This window comes from Eurosta solidaginis, chromosome 3, assembly GCF_040869045.1.
Source record: "Eurosta solidaginis isolate ZX-2024a chromosome 3, ASM4086904v1, whole genome shotgun sequence".
NCBI lineage: Eukaryota > Metazoa > Arthropoda > Insecta > Diptera > Tephritidae > Eurosta > Eurosta solidaginis.
The window spans coordinates 91624883-91642661 of NC_090321.1; the positions used below are offsets into that span (position 1 = coordinate 91624883).

At 38.3% G+C, this 17779-nt stretch overlaps 1 protein-coding gene across 1 annotated transcript in view; it reads left to right on the plus strand.

Annotated features, from left to right (window-relative positions):
- nord overlaps nt 1-17779 on the plus strand; it is a 173379-nt gene that overhangs the window by 25082 nt on the left and 130518 nt on the right. The gene's annotated exons all lie outside the window — the stretch shown is intronic.

Here is a 17779-nt window from a genome sequence, read left to right on the forward strand (position 1 = left end):
AGACGTAGTAAGAGTTACCCAGCTTCTCGCGAACTCTCGCTTTTAAAAAAGCTTTACTTAATTTTGCATTGAAATTCTTCTCGAAATTACTTTGTGCAAAAGTACGACGGAATACTTCTTGTCCTACTCTAAATACAGGTTTGGCTCGTAGATTGTATTGTCTTTCATTACAATGATATGCATTCGTTAAATTTTTCTTCAACTTGGCATGGGCAAGGGATAATATATCGTCTCTAGCTAGTCGTATGCAAGGTTCATCTAGCGCATGCGCTTTGCGTAACAATTCATATGATGACCCATGAGTGATCATATCGAGTCCATATAACGCGTGGTATGGTGAGCATTTTAAGGACTGATGCATTGTGTTCCGAAGCGCACAACTGATAAAGGTTAAATTGGTGTCCCATTCCCTGTGGTCATCCTTTAAATAGGCTCTAATGGCAGCGATCAATGTACGGTTCACACGTTCTGAAGCATTCGCTTGTGGCGAATAAAGCGCTGTATATACATACATATCTAACTCCATACTCCGTGAGAAATGCTTCAAAATCGTTGGATTTGAACTGTGACCCATTGTCACTGACAAGAGTTTCTGGTACTCCATATGTATGAAAAATGTGTTTTTTGTAGGAATTCAAATTTTTTTAGCGGACACAGCCAGTGGAATTTGGACATGTGATCCAGCACAATTAAGAGTCCGATATGACCTGCTTTTCTACGGGGATAAGATCCCAAAATGTCTGCATAAATTCTTTGAAAAGGACGATCAGTACTAACTTTATTTCCCATTGGTGGTCGCAATATAACATTTGGAGCTTTGGTCGATTTGCATACTTCACAATTGCCTACGTAGGTTTTAACATCTCGAACTAATCCTGGCCAATAGAACTTGCGGCGTATAAGATCCAGTGTCTTATGAATCCCGCCGTGAGAAGAAATAATATGGTCGTGAGCACGCGACATGACATCTTTACGAAGTTCACTAGGGATCCACAGCTTCCAAGCGCATTCTTCGGTGACTGGCGTACCATCTGAGTGCTCTGTGCGTATGTAAACAAATTTATCTACAACCCTAATATCCGGAAACTTCTCTTGGTTTTCAGAAATCTTTGATTTTAAGGCTTGGTATTCTTCACTAGAAAAGTAAACAGAATCCAGATCGATTTCTGATTCAACCTCTAACGAAAACAGCTCTTCGCAATGCATCCTAGACAATGCATCGGGAAATATATTATCCTTTCCTTTTCTATGGCTAACGGAAAATTTGTAACTCTGCAGCTTAAGCGCCCACCTTGCCAAGCGGCCATTTAACTTTGGTTGTTCCATAAGCCACACGAGACTAGAGTGGTCTGTAATAATTTCAAATTCTTGCATTTCTATGTAACACCTAAAACGTTCTATTGCTTCTATTGCTGCCAAACACTCACGCTCCGTAACGCTATAGTTCCTTTGAGCAGAGTTTAATTTCTTTGACATAAAGGCTATTGGACGTTCGTTTCCTTCACTATCTAGCTGTATTAAAACGGCACCTATCCCGTAATCGCTGGCGTCGCAATGAACATAGAATTTTTTTGAAAAATCCGGGTTCTGTAAAACCGGAGCATTCATTAAACGTTCTTTAATTTTCTCAAAGGCTGATTGGGCAGCTTCGGTCCACTCAAACTTGCGTTTGGTAGACAAAACCTCAGTTATTGGATAAGCTATGTCCATCCCGCTAAACCTAGAAAACCTCTAACTTGTTTAACATTTTTCGGTGTTGGCCAGTCCTTAATTGACTCGATTTTCTCTGGATCTGTCGCAATGCCACCGTTACCGATAATAACCTAGATATTTTACTTTTGTTACACAAAATTGGCTCTTATTGATGTTAATTGTCAAAGTCGATTTTCTAAACTGCTCAGCTATCCTAACAAGAATAGATAAATGGGATTTAAAGGTGTCTGATACGATACAAAGATCGTCTAAATATCCAAATACACATGTTCGTAGGTCAGCTGGAATAATTTCGTCCATTAAACGAGACATAGTTTGCGCAGCGTTACATAAACCAAAAGGCATCACAACAAATTGATACAAAGGACGTCCAGGCACAGTAAAAGCTGTAATTTCTTTGGCTTCCTCTGCCAAAGGAATCTGCCAAAAGGCATCTTTTAGATCGATTTTAGTTATAATATTTGCCTCTGACAATCTAGAGAATATACCCTCTATTGACGGGAGTGGGTATGCATCTTTCTTTGTTACTTCGTTTATTTTTCTTGTATCTAGACACAATCGAATTTTATTGGGTTTTATAACCATAGCATTGGTGAGCTCCAAGGACTTTGAGACGTTTCAATAACTCCTAATTTCAGCATTCTATCTACCTCTTGATACATTAATTTCTCTACTGCTGGGGAAACTGGATAAACGCGTTGCTTTATTGCCTTTGCTTCTCCTACGTCAATCTCGTGTCGCAAGAGACTTGTCCTGCCGAGTCCTTGTTTTTCGAAATCAGGAAAAAGTAACTTAACTGCTTCTAGCTGCTGACGTTGACCCTCGGTCAGCGGATACAAAATAGATTTATAATTTTCACTTATGTGTGGATTATCCCTATCTGAACTACTATCACATTTGTCGTTGGAAGAAATACTACTAATTATGCTTGGAACCAATTCAAACAATTTCCAAAAATCAATTCCTAAAATTAGGTTTTGGCTTATAGATGGAATTATATAAAGTTTTATCCTTTTAATTTTTGCCTTGTATTCTATATTTATATCGAGATACCCAGTTATTGTTTGAGAAGCTTCACTTTTGCATAATACCTAGCATCTTCTTCATTTAAAATGGACGATATTAACATATTTTTCTTATCTTTAATTACTTTCCAAAAGCGCCTAAGTCGCAAGGTTGATCTTTTGGTTTTTATTGAAGATTTATTGGGTTCAGGATGATCCTGGAAAATTTTGTTTCTTGCCTCAATATAGTTACGTATACGCTCAAGTAATGGTTTGCGTGGGTAAATGAGCTTATCCACTTCTTTCGAATCGATATCTCGTTTTAAAATTTTATGGTTGTGGGAGTTTTCTACACCTAACGTTTGGTCGAATCCTAAATCACTATCGGAATTAATTTGAATTTTTTCACCGTTTAACTCTAATTTTTCGGGTTGCTGGACGTTCGCTTGTGTTCGAACGTCTTCTTCGAGGGGTTTTTTGGCCTGGATATGCAAGTTTCGCATTGGGGTTTGTATACATTTTTAGCACCACATCCGTAACAAAAAATGTTACGTGCCTTAGTGCACATATCACATGGGTGACCTTCTTCATCACAGTTCCAACAGATTAGTTGCCGGATGTGACCGGATGGTAACTCCACTGCCGATACTTGTGCTTCCTCAAAATCAGAGCTGATTTCTTCCATTTCACCTGCCTCTAACGATGCAACATTGCGTCTCGGAGCATATGTTGGCGGATTGGTCCGAGGTAGGGGTGTTCGTCGATATGTGGCTTCATTTAACAGATTTTCCCTCATTTGTACTAACTTTCGTAGATGTGCTACTGAAAGTACAGGGACATATAGAAGCTCATGTCGGATATCGGGACACAAATTCCTAGTTAGCAACTCTAATAATTCGTGCTCTTCCATTCGTATGGGGAGTCGATCTATCATGGACATTATTGAGTCATAAAAAGTTACAAAAGTTTCATTTGGAAGTTCTGTTTCTTATTTCCTCACGTAGGTCGTATGGTAATCTTTGAATTCATGCCTTAACGCAGTACAGAAAGAATTCCAGTCGATTGCCGGTACTTGTTTGTGATACCGCCAATAGCAGGTTTTGGTTGCAAACTGCATTAAAATTGTTGTTTAAACTTTCCGCTGTCAGCGCATGGACGCGATATATAAACTCGTTGCAAGTTAGTCCGTCAGCTGAACCGTCAAATTTTACGTGCCAGTTTTGTATGATGGTAGTTATTTTATCCTGGCGAATGGATGGAACGTTAGCTGGCTGAAAACCTTGCTGATCCTGTCGTATTTGGTTATTATCCGGGTACAGTGTTGTATTCGGGGTATTGGACTGAAGATTTAGGCTGGCTCTCAATCTTTCAATAGCTGCATCGACGATTTGAGATATTTGGCTACTATCAACTAAGTTTGAATTAACGTTTTGCCGGGTATTATCGTTTACTCGAAAACGATTATTTCGATTTTCAGAATTAATATTTATCAAAGGTAAAGAGCGATTTTGATCATCGTTATTAGTTGGTTGTGATAAGTTATTACTATTACTCTCGTTATATAGTCGGCGCTTAGAATTGTACCGAAAATTGTATCTGGGTACCGCTCCTCCTCGTCCTTGTGAAGTTTGAGTCGGATTGGAAAATGTCGGATTATTACTTTTACCGATCGTAATGTTTTGCAATTCGCGAAAATTACAAGCCCTTCTAAAATATGGACATTCTTGTGAAGTGGATAACCAACTTCTGATACACTCTGTGTGATATATATGGTTACATAAAGTTTTACGCACTTCCTGATCTGATTAAGGTCTTGTTGACAGATGGTACAGATATTACCTTCGGCCTCTGAGCCTTCTGGTACCAGTGAAAGATTTTCATTACTATGTACTACTGCCATAGCGCTTTGTTTTAAAAATTTCGAAAAATAAAAAATATAACTCTTAAGGTGGTAACTTCTTGACGGGTAAGTGAGCATCGAACGAGAAGAAATTTTAGCTGGCATTTACTTGGGCTATTGCTGACAGATATTTTGTAGTGGCACATTGTTTTGAGTAGAGGATGATTTTGGACTAAATAATGAACTACGTAGATAACTTAGTATTTCCAATCAAATCACTTATACTTGGTACAATGTTCCTTTATAGACTTTTAGGAATTGTATTCTAAAGGTTATTAAAAAAAAAGAAAAGAAAACAGTCAAGAAGAGCCAGGCGGTCGGTTCTACTGGGTCTTAAACACGCCCCATAGTCGATAATCCTGCGAGGATTCATAACATATTTCTTTCTAATATGAACGAAAAAAAATTTGTTGATCTAAATAAGATACTTATATAAAGATACATAAGAATGAACATGTAAGAATGATGGGAAGATTAAAATCGTATTACTAAAATGAAACCAGTGCACTGTGGAGCAAAATGATGATTGCAGATGTTAAACTTGCAAATTATTTTGTACGTGTATACAATGTATACATATATATTTTTTCTTGGCTCTACCTTGCTTTCCTTGCCCAACGTTGGGCGCCATTTTGTAATGTTTTTGGTATTGAAAAATATCCAAAAAGGTCTTAAGGTCTTTTAACTTGCTCACACTGCGAGGAGTAGGTCCATCGGGACCCGTCTATTGGCTAGCAAAACAGTGGTGGGGGGTTCGCGACCTTTCCTCACAGCACCAGACCCCATTACATTTTATTTCAGAGTCCCTGTTTATTTATCACAAAAAAAATTTATTTGGTGCACTAATTTCCCACTAACGAACAAAAAAAATAAATCTCTGCTGTTAATAAAGGCGATACTATCTCATGGCTAAAAAATTCCTTCCCCTAAAAATGAGCTGCCTAGATGTCGGGGCGCTCGTGCTTCTATACCCTCCCTACGTTGACATCCAACTCTGCACATGAAATTTCGTTAATGTCCCTAAGTGAGGATCACTTACCCTTTTAATTGGTTACCACCACGATTAAATTTACTCGATCATATTGGATTTCCCTTCATTCACATATTTAATTAACTTTATTTAAATCAAAAAAAATTTGTATGTAGTGGTAACTTATACGTTCTAAATTTTACATATATATGTTTAACCTAATCGCAATTTCACACAGACAGCTTGCGACGTCATAAATCAGCTTTTCTATATCAAGGCCCTTATTGAGCTTAATTCCTCACACAAAAGATTTCTGATTATTTAATCAGCGCAATATTGAATGCCTAATGGAATACCGAATCTAGTCAACTTAGATTGGTGCTTAGAACTTTATTGTTTTTTCTAACAACAGTTGAACTCCTGCAGCATTGGCAGCACAAGATAAAACGGCTTTTGAATAAAACCAGTACCTTTACGCTCAGGTGTGCTGTCTATACATAACTACACCTGCGTTCTATTCAAATTGTTCACAAAGTCCAAAAAAAAAAGACAATTTTCCATTTGACGTATTTTTTGTATATACATATAAAAAGAAATATGAAATTTTACCGTGTAGCAGCTGATGAATGTAAAAAGATGGAAAATTTAATTGCTTCTTAAAAAAATGTTATGATATAAGAAAGCTTCTGTGTGGAATTCGCATAACCTTAAAATTAAAAGGATTGAAACCTCCTCCTTTTTTCAAAGCTTATCTGCACAGTTTTATTCTACTAATGTTGTTTTATAGGAGGCGTAAAAATATTTGTACAAACACTGTTATCGTGCGTTAACGATATCAAAAAAATGTACAAAATTAAAGATTTACTTGCAAAGCTGTTACAGGTGCACCACGTAATCTATGTGCATGTTCATGTAACACCACGGTCACCCACCTTCTCATACATAAATTTTTACAGAGATGACCAATGTAAAATCCATATTAAATTCGGGAAATAAATTATAATGCATGTGTGGTTGTTATTTCACATTAGCAGAGAGCAATAATGTTAGTGATATCGCAACATTTGGACTTCAACTTCGAACTTTTTTTTTCTTTTCTTCAAATTCTATCCAACCAAAATGTTAAAATCTAACTCTTTTTAAATGTGTAACGAAAGAGTTCACTTGAAACTTTTTGATCAAACTAACTCACCTCTACAACCATGCTAACATAACGCACTCTCTGAGTAATGAAATACCAAACACAATCAAAGAGAAAAAATTAATTTACTAAAGGTTGACTTACATTTTGAATTACTGATACAGCCCACGATGAAAGCGCTTCCATGTATGTGTGTTGATCTGCATTTATTTTTGAGAAACCATGTATGTATGTATATAAGTATGATGAGTGGTAAGAAACCGCGTAAGTAATATTAGGGTGTCTGAAAGTTTGCCGTAACTAAATTTTTATTAACTCCCTGTTTTTTTTTTTTTTTGTTTTATGACCGATATGACAATTAATCCTTCGTAAATATGTGTATTTTTTTTGTATAGTGAATTAATCGCACCTTTTCAAACCTTTTTCTTTGGTTTCGTGTCGCCTGTTTATTATTTAAAACAACATTTAATGGCATTTACTATTTTCAGCTTCAAATATTACTACACTTATTTTTGCATCAAGAGACCGTTCTTCTCGTACATAAACTAATATTTCCTCATTTCTTTACAATGGATTTTGTATTATTGTATATAAATAATTTTTTTACTTTACTCTAAAAAAACTGTACCGTTGGTATATTCGTATTGTATACAATTATTTATGTACAAATTTAGTCTGATCTTGTTATTTCCTTTTATCTTTTTTATATTTGCGTCGTAATGTATGTTGTTGCCAGCTTTGCAAGCATTTACATACGTGATGACTTCAGCTAATTTTCATATATTTTTTTTTGTCTCATATATATCTATATATATATACATTTTTTTGTTTTTTTTTTTTTGAATCAGCGAGACATATTTTTTTGCGAACTTTCTATTTTTGTTTCTACACTACGAACAATTTAATTGAGTCGCTAAAGACTTTTAAAACTTTCTTTTTTTTTTGTTTGATACAAACTTTACTTCCGAATTTCTATTTCTTTAATTTTTTTATATAGTTAGCCTTGTTCTGAATAATGGCTACACCACTCTTTCACTTCAAAGTTTCTAGATTATTTAATTAACTACACATTTTATTATTTTCCGCACTAAATATATTTTTTCTTCAACACTTTGTGTGCTCTGCTGCCATGTTTCCGTCCGCGTGGTTTATATCGTTTGACCGCTTTGTAGGTCTCCTTCATTACCTCAACCACCTGATGAAAAACGTTGTAAATTGTGGTGAGAGAGTAACACTGTACCCGATCGGTGTATCTCCCACTAATTGCGATGATTACCAAGTTTATAATCAATTATGGTCCAAAGGCTTATGTTTCTTAAAGACGTCCGACTTAGGTGAGAAACGAATCCAAAAGAAGGATTGTCGGTCTGCAAAACTAAAGCCAAGCCGGTTTTCGTTCGGTTTTCTGGCATAACATATGACTTCCGCCATACGGAAATACAATTGAACGAAACTCTACTCTATTAAAATTGGAAACTAAGATGATCTTGTGTTAATACGCTGGAAATTAATTGTTTGAAAAATTTAAAATTCTGAAATCGGACATTACAAATACCAGTCATGCAATGATCAGATATTCCGAAATCACTATTTATACCCATATGTATGTTTTCTTCCAAATTATGTAACCCACCATATACATGGTCTAAACAGGTTCCTGTATCTGGGCGGGTAGTCTCATGAATGAATGAAACTAGACCATGATCCGCAAGAAGTGTAAGATAATTGTCTAATAAAACACCAACACCTCCGGCAGAATACGAGTCATTTGCATTAGCAGAAAAATTATAACCAGGTATATTATAATCGTTAATTTCGTAGGAAAAAATCCAAATTTCTGAAACAAATATTATATCGGGAAGCTTAACAAGGCATTCAAGGTTGCAAACCAAGGAGTCAAAATTCCGTCTTAGACTTCTTACATTTTGGTGAACAACAGTAAAGATATTATCTTCAGAGGTTAATAAATTAGAGTCATTGATGACATTTGCGATAGGGCTGTTATCAATAAAAACGGATCTTGAGTACATAATAAGTTAAAAGTAAAAGAAAAGAAAACAAGAATGTATAATAAAAGGTTCAATTTAAATTGAAATCAGCAAGATTGTCAAAAGTTATTATAATAACAGCAGTATCGCTTTCATTTTTTTTTCATTAGAAGTCTCGAATTTTTTAACCATAAGTATTTGTGTTTTTACATTATGGGTATCAAATTGAAGCTGTTGATGTGTACTTTAGTACAGAGTAATTTATACCGATGTATTATTTACGATCCTTTTTTCGGGGAAGTAGACCAGAGACGGGCTGGGACTGGAACTCGGAATGGGACTGGAAAAAAATACATACCACCCTCTGGGACTGGCAATAAGAGATGAAGAAGAATGGGAAAAACTTGAGAGAAGAGAAAAGAGGGAAGTAGAAGGAGACTGAGAAAGAGATAGAGTGAGATGAAAATAGAAATAGATGAAGCGAAAAAGACGGAGGGAGGAGTGCATAAAATGATTAAGAAGAAGTGAAAAGGGGGAAGGCAGAGTTAGAGGTAAAAAGCTTATTAAAATGTATGCAGATAGACCAAATTTAGGGCAGAACAACGTCTGACGGGTCTGCTAGTACAAGTATAAACTGACCACACCATTAAACAAACATACAAAAAAAGTTTCATTTGACTTGAAAAAAGTTTCATTTGAAATGAAAAAGTTTCATTTAAAATGAAAAAAGTTTCATTTGACCTGAGAATGCTATATTCAATCTAATTATAGAATATGTGTAATATTGTAAAGAATTTAGTGAAAATGCACTTATTTTACACCTTCTACTAACGTTCGTACCGCTAAACTGTTAAATAAATAACTCCACTATTCAATATTGCAAAATGGCCTTTATTAAAGTACTTCACAATAACACTTATATTTCGCAACCAATAGAGTTATGAGGTGGGTTTGGTCAAAGGCAGAGGTATGCTCAGTCAATCCAAAGTCGGGTGGAGGTCCCACTACCCCCACGTAAATGAATATACAGTAAATTAGTGTATTGATTTCGAACACACACACACACGCGGCTCTCAGGCTAGAATATCCACTACCTTGAATCCAGTAGAGAGAGAGAGAAAAAGATGTTTCCTAGGTAGTGTTGCTGAGAATATTACGATCCAAGGAAAGTTTTGATACGGTCAACCATGGCACGTTACTGCACGAACTGGAAGGGTCTACCCTTCCCCCAAGTCTTAAAAGGTGGACCGCAAATTATCTGGGTGAACGGCAGGCATCGGTGCAATTTCGAAACGAAACATCCAAACCAAAGAGAGTTAAACAAGGGGTGCCAAAGGGTGGTGTCCTATCCCCTGACATTATCACCGACTAAATCATCGGCGACCTTATTTACAACATGGACGTCCAAATGTCGACCATTTTGAACGTCCGCGTCAATGGCACTACGCTACCGACTGTCTTACACCCCAAAATCTTTGGTGTGACGTTCGATCAGGATCTATATTTTGGTGCGCATGTAGCCACAATTGTACCGAAAATACAGAGCTGCTATAAAATCCTCAAATCTCTTGCTGGAAGTACTTGGGGAAAAGATCAAAAAAGCTCATTACCACTTACAAAGCAATGAGCCAGCCGATTGCATGCTACCCGTCCCTGATATGGTCGCCAAGCCTAAAGATTATCCACTGGAAGAAGCTACAGGCCTGGAAAAATACTGCCCTCAGAACCGCCACGGGTTGTCTCCTTATGTCCCCAGAACACCATTTACATAATGAGGCGAGAATACTCCCAATAAAGGAAAGAAATGAAATGCTAACCAAACAGTTTCTGTTGAATACCCAGAAACCTGGGCATCCGAAAAGACATCTGATTGATGAGCCAACACCGCCCAAGGGCTTAAGGAGTCACCTCCGTAAGCACTATGAGGAAATACGGCACCTGAGAACACAGCCGTATGAAGCCAAAAAACATAATACCCTAAACTTGCGGAAGAGGAACGCACACTCCCTATAGAATCGCTAGTCACTCTAGCCCAACTTCGATCTGGATAATGTACATCGGCAGAACATATAATATTAGGGGTGGGCGTTAAATAAATAAAATAGATATTGCTACGTTACAGAGTGCTTAAATCAAACTGCTACTGATTACCCAGCTTGTGCTGCTTTATACTCCCTGCCCAAATGTCTAGACGTTTCCTCTTCTAGAATCCTCTACCTGGTCACCAGCCATACGCGCGTGTATTTGTAGTGTGTAACCATATGCGTGTGTATATGTGAGTACTACTTCGGCTGATGATGACATGCGTTTGTGAGTATCTCCCTGCTGCTTGTATGTATGTGTGTGCATGCTGATTAATGTGTTTATGTACACAGTGTGGCTCGCTTCAGTGGTTTTTGTGTTGGGAGTTTATTACTAGTGATGGTAATATTCGTCACACTGCCCTCCACCCAGGTCTGATCGTCCCGATCAGACAAATCTCTCGATCCAATCGCTGCTAGCCTCTTCAACTGAACCACCCTTCTATTCCGTGGTTTCCCAATTTTTTGTATGCGGTAGATGGTATCACTGATCCTCTTCACAACTTTGTGCGGGCCTTCACAACTGCAGCCAAATTTGGATGGAACGCCTTTCCGCCAGTGAGGGCTGTATATCAGTACCAAATCTCCCTCCAAGAAACCTTCCGAATTATTGTTCTTGTCGTACCTGTGTTTTATCCTACTACTCATTATCCTGGACCGTTCCCTCACACTCTGTTGTTTGGCCAATGAACTTGTTCGTAGAGCTTTCGCTTGACGGATTAGCTTCGCATAATAAACATCGCTACGACGTTTCACAAGAGTAGTGCGCCCTGGCTTGAAACCACCTTACAATATTTCTGGGAAATTCTTTCGTTATTTCTAGTGCGTCCATTTGGGTTTGTCAATGCCAGTGTTTCTCTCACAGGTATCCTTGATTTTGCTTTGTTTGGCCCATTCGTTCCATCAATCTTTGTCCGATCTACTACCTCTGATTCTGGTGTTCTTTGTCGAATAGCCTCCACCAGCACTCGCTTACTGCTGAATCATTTCTCCAAACTGAAGTTAAGTGGTATGTCCTGTTTCTTAAAGCGCATATTCCTTCTTTGCATGTCGACCCTGATGTCATGGTCAACTAAGAAGTCCACTCCCAATATGACTTCATCAACGATCTCCGCCACAACGTATTTGTGTAAAACCGTGACCTTTCAATTAAGACTTCACATGTCACTTCCCCCTGGACTTGGTTGTACTCGCCAGCAACCGTACGCAACCTTACTCCAGGTAACGGTTTACTCTCCTGTTGACCAAGTAAGATCGGATTAAGGAATGAGATGCCCCCGTATCTACAGTCAGTACACGTTCCTTGCCATCCACATTTCCTCTGACGATAAGACTGCTCGATTTCCTTCCGATTTGCGATACAGATATCACAGGACTTTCAATACTGGAGCTTGCTCTCGATCTTCACATCTGACTCGCTCTTGCTCATCTCCTCTAGCTTTGTTCTTAAGACCACCCCTGCTGTTGAAACCACTAAGAGCAAGTTCGCAATGACGTGCAATGTGACCTAGCTTCCGCGTTTGAAGCATTTGATAACTCTTTCACTCCGCTTTTGCGATGCTTTCAGTGCCTCCAATATTGTGTTCACCTAGTCTGGACTTTCTACCTCCACACGGCGTGCTTTGAAAGCTGGCTTACACAGAAGCGATTGTGTTTCCTGAGTAAGTGCATGGGATACCTTTTCAGCAAATGTTAGTTTTGGATTCGCATATGTAGCTCGTTTCGTTCCCAAGTCTCTTATGCCATTTATAAAGCTTTGAATTTTTACCCTTTCTGTGTATTCCATGGGTGCGTTCGCATTTGCCAAATGAGCCATCATTTCAACATCCGAAGCAAACTCCTGCAATGTCTCATTCGCTTTTTGGTAACGGTTTTGCAACTCAATTTGTTATATCTGTTTTCTGTGTTCGATTCCATAACGTCTATCGACAACGGCCATCAATGCTTCATAAGTGTTTCGTTCGTACTCTTGAATAGTCTGCAAGATTTCCGCTGCAGGCCCTTTCAATGCCCAGAACAATGCAGCAACTTTATCTTCCACATTCCAGTTGTTCACTGCTGACGTCTTCTCAAACTGAAGCTTGAAAACCTGGAAAGGAACAGAACCGTCAAAGGATGGAGTTTTTACCTTCGGATTAGACGTTGAAGTGACTGGGCGGTTCAATTCTAATTTCTGGATCCTTTCTTTCAAAGCCATCATCTCTGCCTCTATTTTATCCTTTCGACCACTGAAGCCTTCATGAAACTGGGTTTCTTCCATATGCGTTTCCAGTTTAGATGATATTCGGACTTCCTGCTCTTCTAGTTGTGGGGAGATCTGGGATGATATTTGTGCTGAAAGTTGTGCCGACATTGCGGAAATACGCGTCTCTTGTGCTTCAATCTTAGATGTTATTCGTGTCTCTTGAGATTCCATCTGTGATGACATATACGTTTTCTGTTCTTCCAGTTGAGGTGACATTTGTGACGACATTTGCTTCAGCACTACTAGTATCGCGTTAGTGTCAACACTTGCTAATGGATTAGGAGTCTCTATCTTCTCCTCCATTTTTGTCGCTGACTCTTCCACATTAGGATAAAAAGTGTGTTCATCAAAGTCGATTCTTTCCAATTCCACCGCTTCCCTTAGTCGTGTTTGTAGTTCGAGTTTATTGCCGGTTGTATTCAATCCACGGCTCTCCAATTCCTTCTTCAGTTGCAGGATCTTCAATTCACTCCATTTTGCCATGTCCAAGTTGTATTCGAAATCGTCGGAATTTATTCAACAATACCTCTTCTGACACCAAATGTAACGAATTTAGTGAAACTCCGCTTATTTTACACCTTCTACTAACGTTCGTATCGCTAAACTGTTGAATAAATAACTCCAATATTCAATAATATAAATATGGTCTTTATTAGTCTACTTTGAGAGTACTTCACAATAACACTTATACTTCGCAAATAATAAAGTGCTTAAATCAAACAGCTACTGATTACTCAGCTTGTGCTGCCTTTATATTGCCTGCCCAAATGTCTAGACGTTTCCTCTTCTAGAATCCTCTACCTGGTCACCAGCCATACGCGCGTATATTTGTAGTGTGTAACCATATGCGTGTGTATATGTGAGTACTACTTTGGCTGATGATGACATGCGTTTGCGAGTATCTCTCTGCGGCTTGTATGTTTTTATGTACATGCTGATTAATGTGTTTAGGAATCGTACCCAAATCACGTGACCCCTTTAGGGGGTAGGAGGGGTTTATTTAGGTATTGCACCTGGTCACAGGGGGGAGGGGAGGGAATGAGACTTTGTCACGTAGTAAATAATCTCTAGAAAATCTTGCAATTTTTTTGTGGAATTTATTTCGCGTCAAAAATTTCCATGAAAAATCATCAGAAAAACGTGCACGGTAATGCAGTGGACGACGTGCCTCGCGTGCGACCTCTGCAGGTCCTCTCCAGGAAACTAAAAGAGATCTTATGTATCGTGGAGCAAAGCGCGGAGTGGATAGACATCGAGGCTGTCGACGAGGAAAAAATAATCACGTCTGAGGAAACTCCTGATGCTACTGCTCCCATAATCTGCGATATATCCCAGTGGATGCTGGAAGCGTATTCGTTTTCAATTACAAATTTTCAAATACATTTTTTCTTCATAATATAATAACTTATAATTATATGTATGCACGCACGCTTCGCATAACGCGGCGGGTGCCGAATTAGGACCTCTCTGAGCCATTCCAAACTAGACGAGGTTTCTGACAGGGTGACCCCATAACGTGCGATTTCTTTAATTTGATGGTGGAGAAAGTAATACTAACTTAACCGTCAGAAACAGTAGTATATAAAAGCGTGTAGTTACTGGGGCATGCCGACGACATTGATATCATCGGCCTAAAGACCCGCGGCGTAAATTCTGCTTACTCGAAACTGGAAAAAGAAGCGGAAAAGATGAGTTTTATGGTGAATGAGGACAAAACGAAGTATGTGCTGTCATCGAGCAAAGTGTCAGCACATAGCTCAACTCTGAAATCCAGCGAAGAATCACTCTTGTCAATAAATGCTACTTTGGGCTAGGTAGGCAATTGAAAAGTAAAGTTCTCTCTCGGCAAACGAAAATTATGCTCTACAAGTCATTTATCGTATTCTGCCTGCTTTATGGTGCAGAAGCATGGACCATGACAACATCAGATGAAGTGTCTTTGGGAGGGCTCGAGCGAAAAGTTCTTCAAAAGAGTTATGGACTTCTGCACGTTGGCGATGGCGAGCGCCGAAGAAGATTCAATGATGAGCTGTACGAGCTTTATGCAGATATCAACATAGTCCAGCGAATTAAAACGTAGCAGGTATGGTAGCTAGGCCACAAAGTTTTTTGTCGGAACAAGCCCATGGAAGCAGACGAAGGGGGCGGCCGTAGGAAGGCCCAGGTGGAAAACTATTTAAATTCCCTTGGTGTAATCAATCAGCCCCAGACGGCCATAACCATTTAATTTAGTAAGTAAGTGAGTATGATCAAACCCGACAGACATTGTTCTGAATTTATCTATCTTTAGACCTGTTTTTCCAAGTCTGCCGTATAGCTCATAACAAAGGTTATAGTTGTTGTTGTTGTAGCGATAAGGTTGCTCACCGAAGGCTTTGGGGACTGTTATCGATGTGATGGTCCTTTGCCGGATACAGATCCTGTACGCTCCGGTACCACACCACCATTAAGGTGCTAGCCCGACCATCTCGGGAACGATTTATGTGGCCACATTAAACCTTCAGGCCATTCCCCCCTCCCCACCCCCAAGTTCCATGAGGAGCTTGTGGTCGCCAGAGCCTCGTCTGTTAGTGAAACAGGATTCGCCGCGGATAGGTGAGGTTGACAATTGGGTTTGGAGAAGCTATATATTGCGCTGGCAACCTGAAGGGCTGCGCTACCCAACCCCTTGAATCTGGTATTTTAGTCGCCTCTTACAACAGGCATAACTACCGCGAGTATATTCTGATCCCCTAACCTGCTGGGGGTTAGTGTGTGTGTGTCAGTTTTGACACTAATCAATTCAGCCGTACTTTTCTCATGTGGTATGTTAATTACCAAGAAAAAATTAAGGGCTACAGATTTATCTCATGTAAAAGCGACAGTTGTCGGTGTGCTTCTCAAATGACCTATAAATAATCCTGAAATGAGCCCAAAATGTCACCCAAAATATTCTCGAGATAACTTCGAAATGAAGCAAGGCTTAGGACAAGATGACCCTTCTCGTGCGATTTTATTAACCTGATTCTGGAGAAGATCCAATTAAACAACAAATCCAGACGGCGATAGTGCAATCCTATCATACCTGTCCTGATATATGGCGGGGAGGCATGGGTGCTGCCCATATTAGAAGGTGCTCGTCCTTTATAGAAAAAGTTGCTGTCGCACCAAGGAGGTCTAATAAATAAATGAAGGCCTGTTGCTCATTATCTCAAATATAATTATTTAAGTGTTAGAAAGAGAGAGAGTAATAATAACTAACTGCAGTATGACCGCATATATATGATCACGCATTGAATCGCAAAAACATATTTTACACTAAGAGGTTTTCAATTACTTTTCCAGTTCCTTTAAGTAATGGGAATTTTCTAATTACTTTTGGGATTCCTTGTAATGTAATTGGAAAATTTTCAATTATATTTTCAGATCCTTTCGAAAGTATTGCGACAGAAATTACATTTGCGTAAAGTATTTTTATCAATCAAAAACAAAAAATTTGTTTGTACTTAAGCCTCAAAAAAAAAAAACACTGGTATTTATTAAGGAATTGAAATGTAATCAATTCCTTTGCTGTAGGGGAAAGGAATGGATTACTCCCTCAAGTACTTGTACTGTGAAATTGACGGTGATTTAATTCCTAAAGTAATCATTACAACCCAGCTCTGTTCACAGCACTCGAAGTCTTTTTATTAGCTGTCATATCCTTGCACCAATTTTGACATTGCGACCGTTATTATATCATAACTTGCTGCGTATTCCCAATTATTGTGGTATTATGTCCAAATATAAAAATATTTATGACAATATAACCTCCACATTCATACTCCCGCTGCTGTTTTCCATAACAACAAATTTGTCTTGACATTTTTCCATGCGATGAACTGCACGTAATCTTCAACCACCACCCATCTCTTCCGTTCTTAGTAAAAACCATTTTATTATACACAAATACATTGTCTGCTATTCATACAATAAGTAGCGCTTTTCGTCCTGATTGTAGTAGCTTTGGCTAAGGTTTTTTGTTTTGCAAGACACATTCAAACAATCGGAAGCACCATCGACAAATAATCTTTTATGATCATTCCGGTACGTGTTAACATTTCTTTATTACTTTTTTCTTTCAGTTTTTTCTTTATACCTTTTATGAGATGAAAATGAAATGGTATATTTACAGAATATCATTCAGTTTGGTTCGAGAAGAGACAGACCGACTAAAAGTACACCGAAATAATTAGGATTACGAGCTGAGTTGATTTAACTAATTTCGTTTCTCTTTTGTCCATTCGTCTGTTTGAACGCTAATTTGGTTCTCAATTTTTAAGACGTCTTGATGAAATTTGGTGGGCCGGGTATACAATATGCCGGAATCAACCGGATCGAACCAGAGGGTTTTCGCCATTTCGGTCAAGATCGGTCGTTTATAGAATATTGTTACATATTTCGAGTCTTTGAAATTAGACCAGAGCCGGTGTAGCTCACAAAAAACGGAATTTGTGCATTGCCCTAAACCATATAATCACATATACATATGTATGTATTTCGGGGCGCTGATTACAAATTTGTGTCAGATTTGCTAATTCTCGCAATATTTGCATAAAAGTCATAAGTACAAAAACTGCGATTGTGTAAATAAAACTAAAATATTTTTAAATTAAATTAAGGATATATTTATGGATTAATATGTCCCAATACGAATTCGAAGTAGTTATATATTAGGATTCCAACTTTGTTTTTTTAAAAACGAAATGGAAGGCGAGC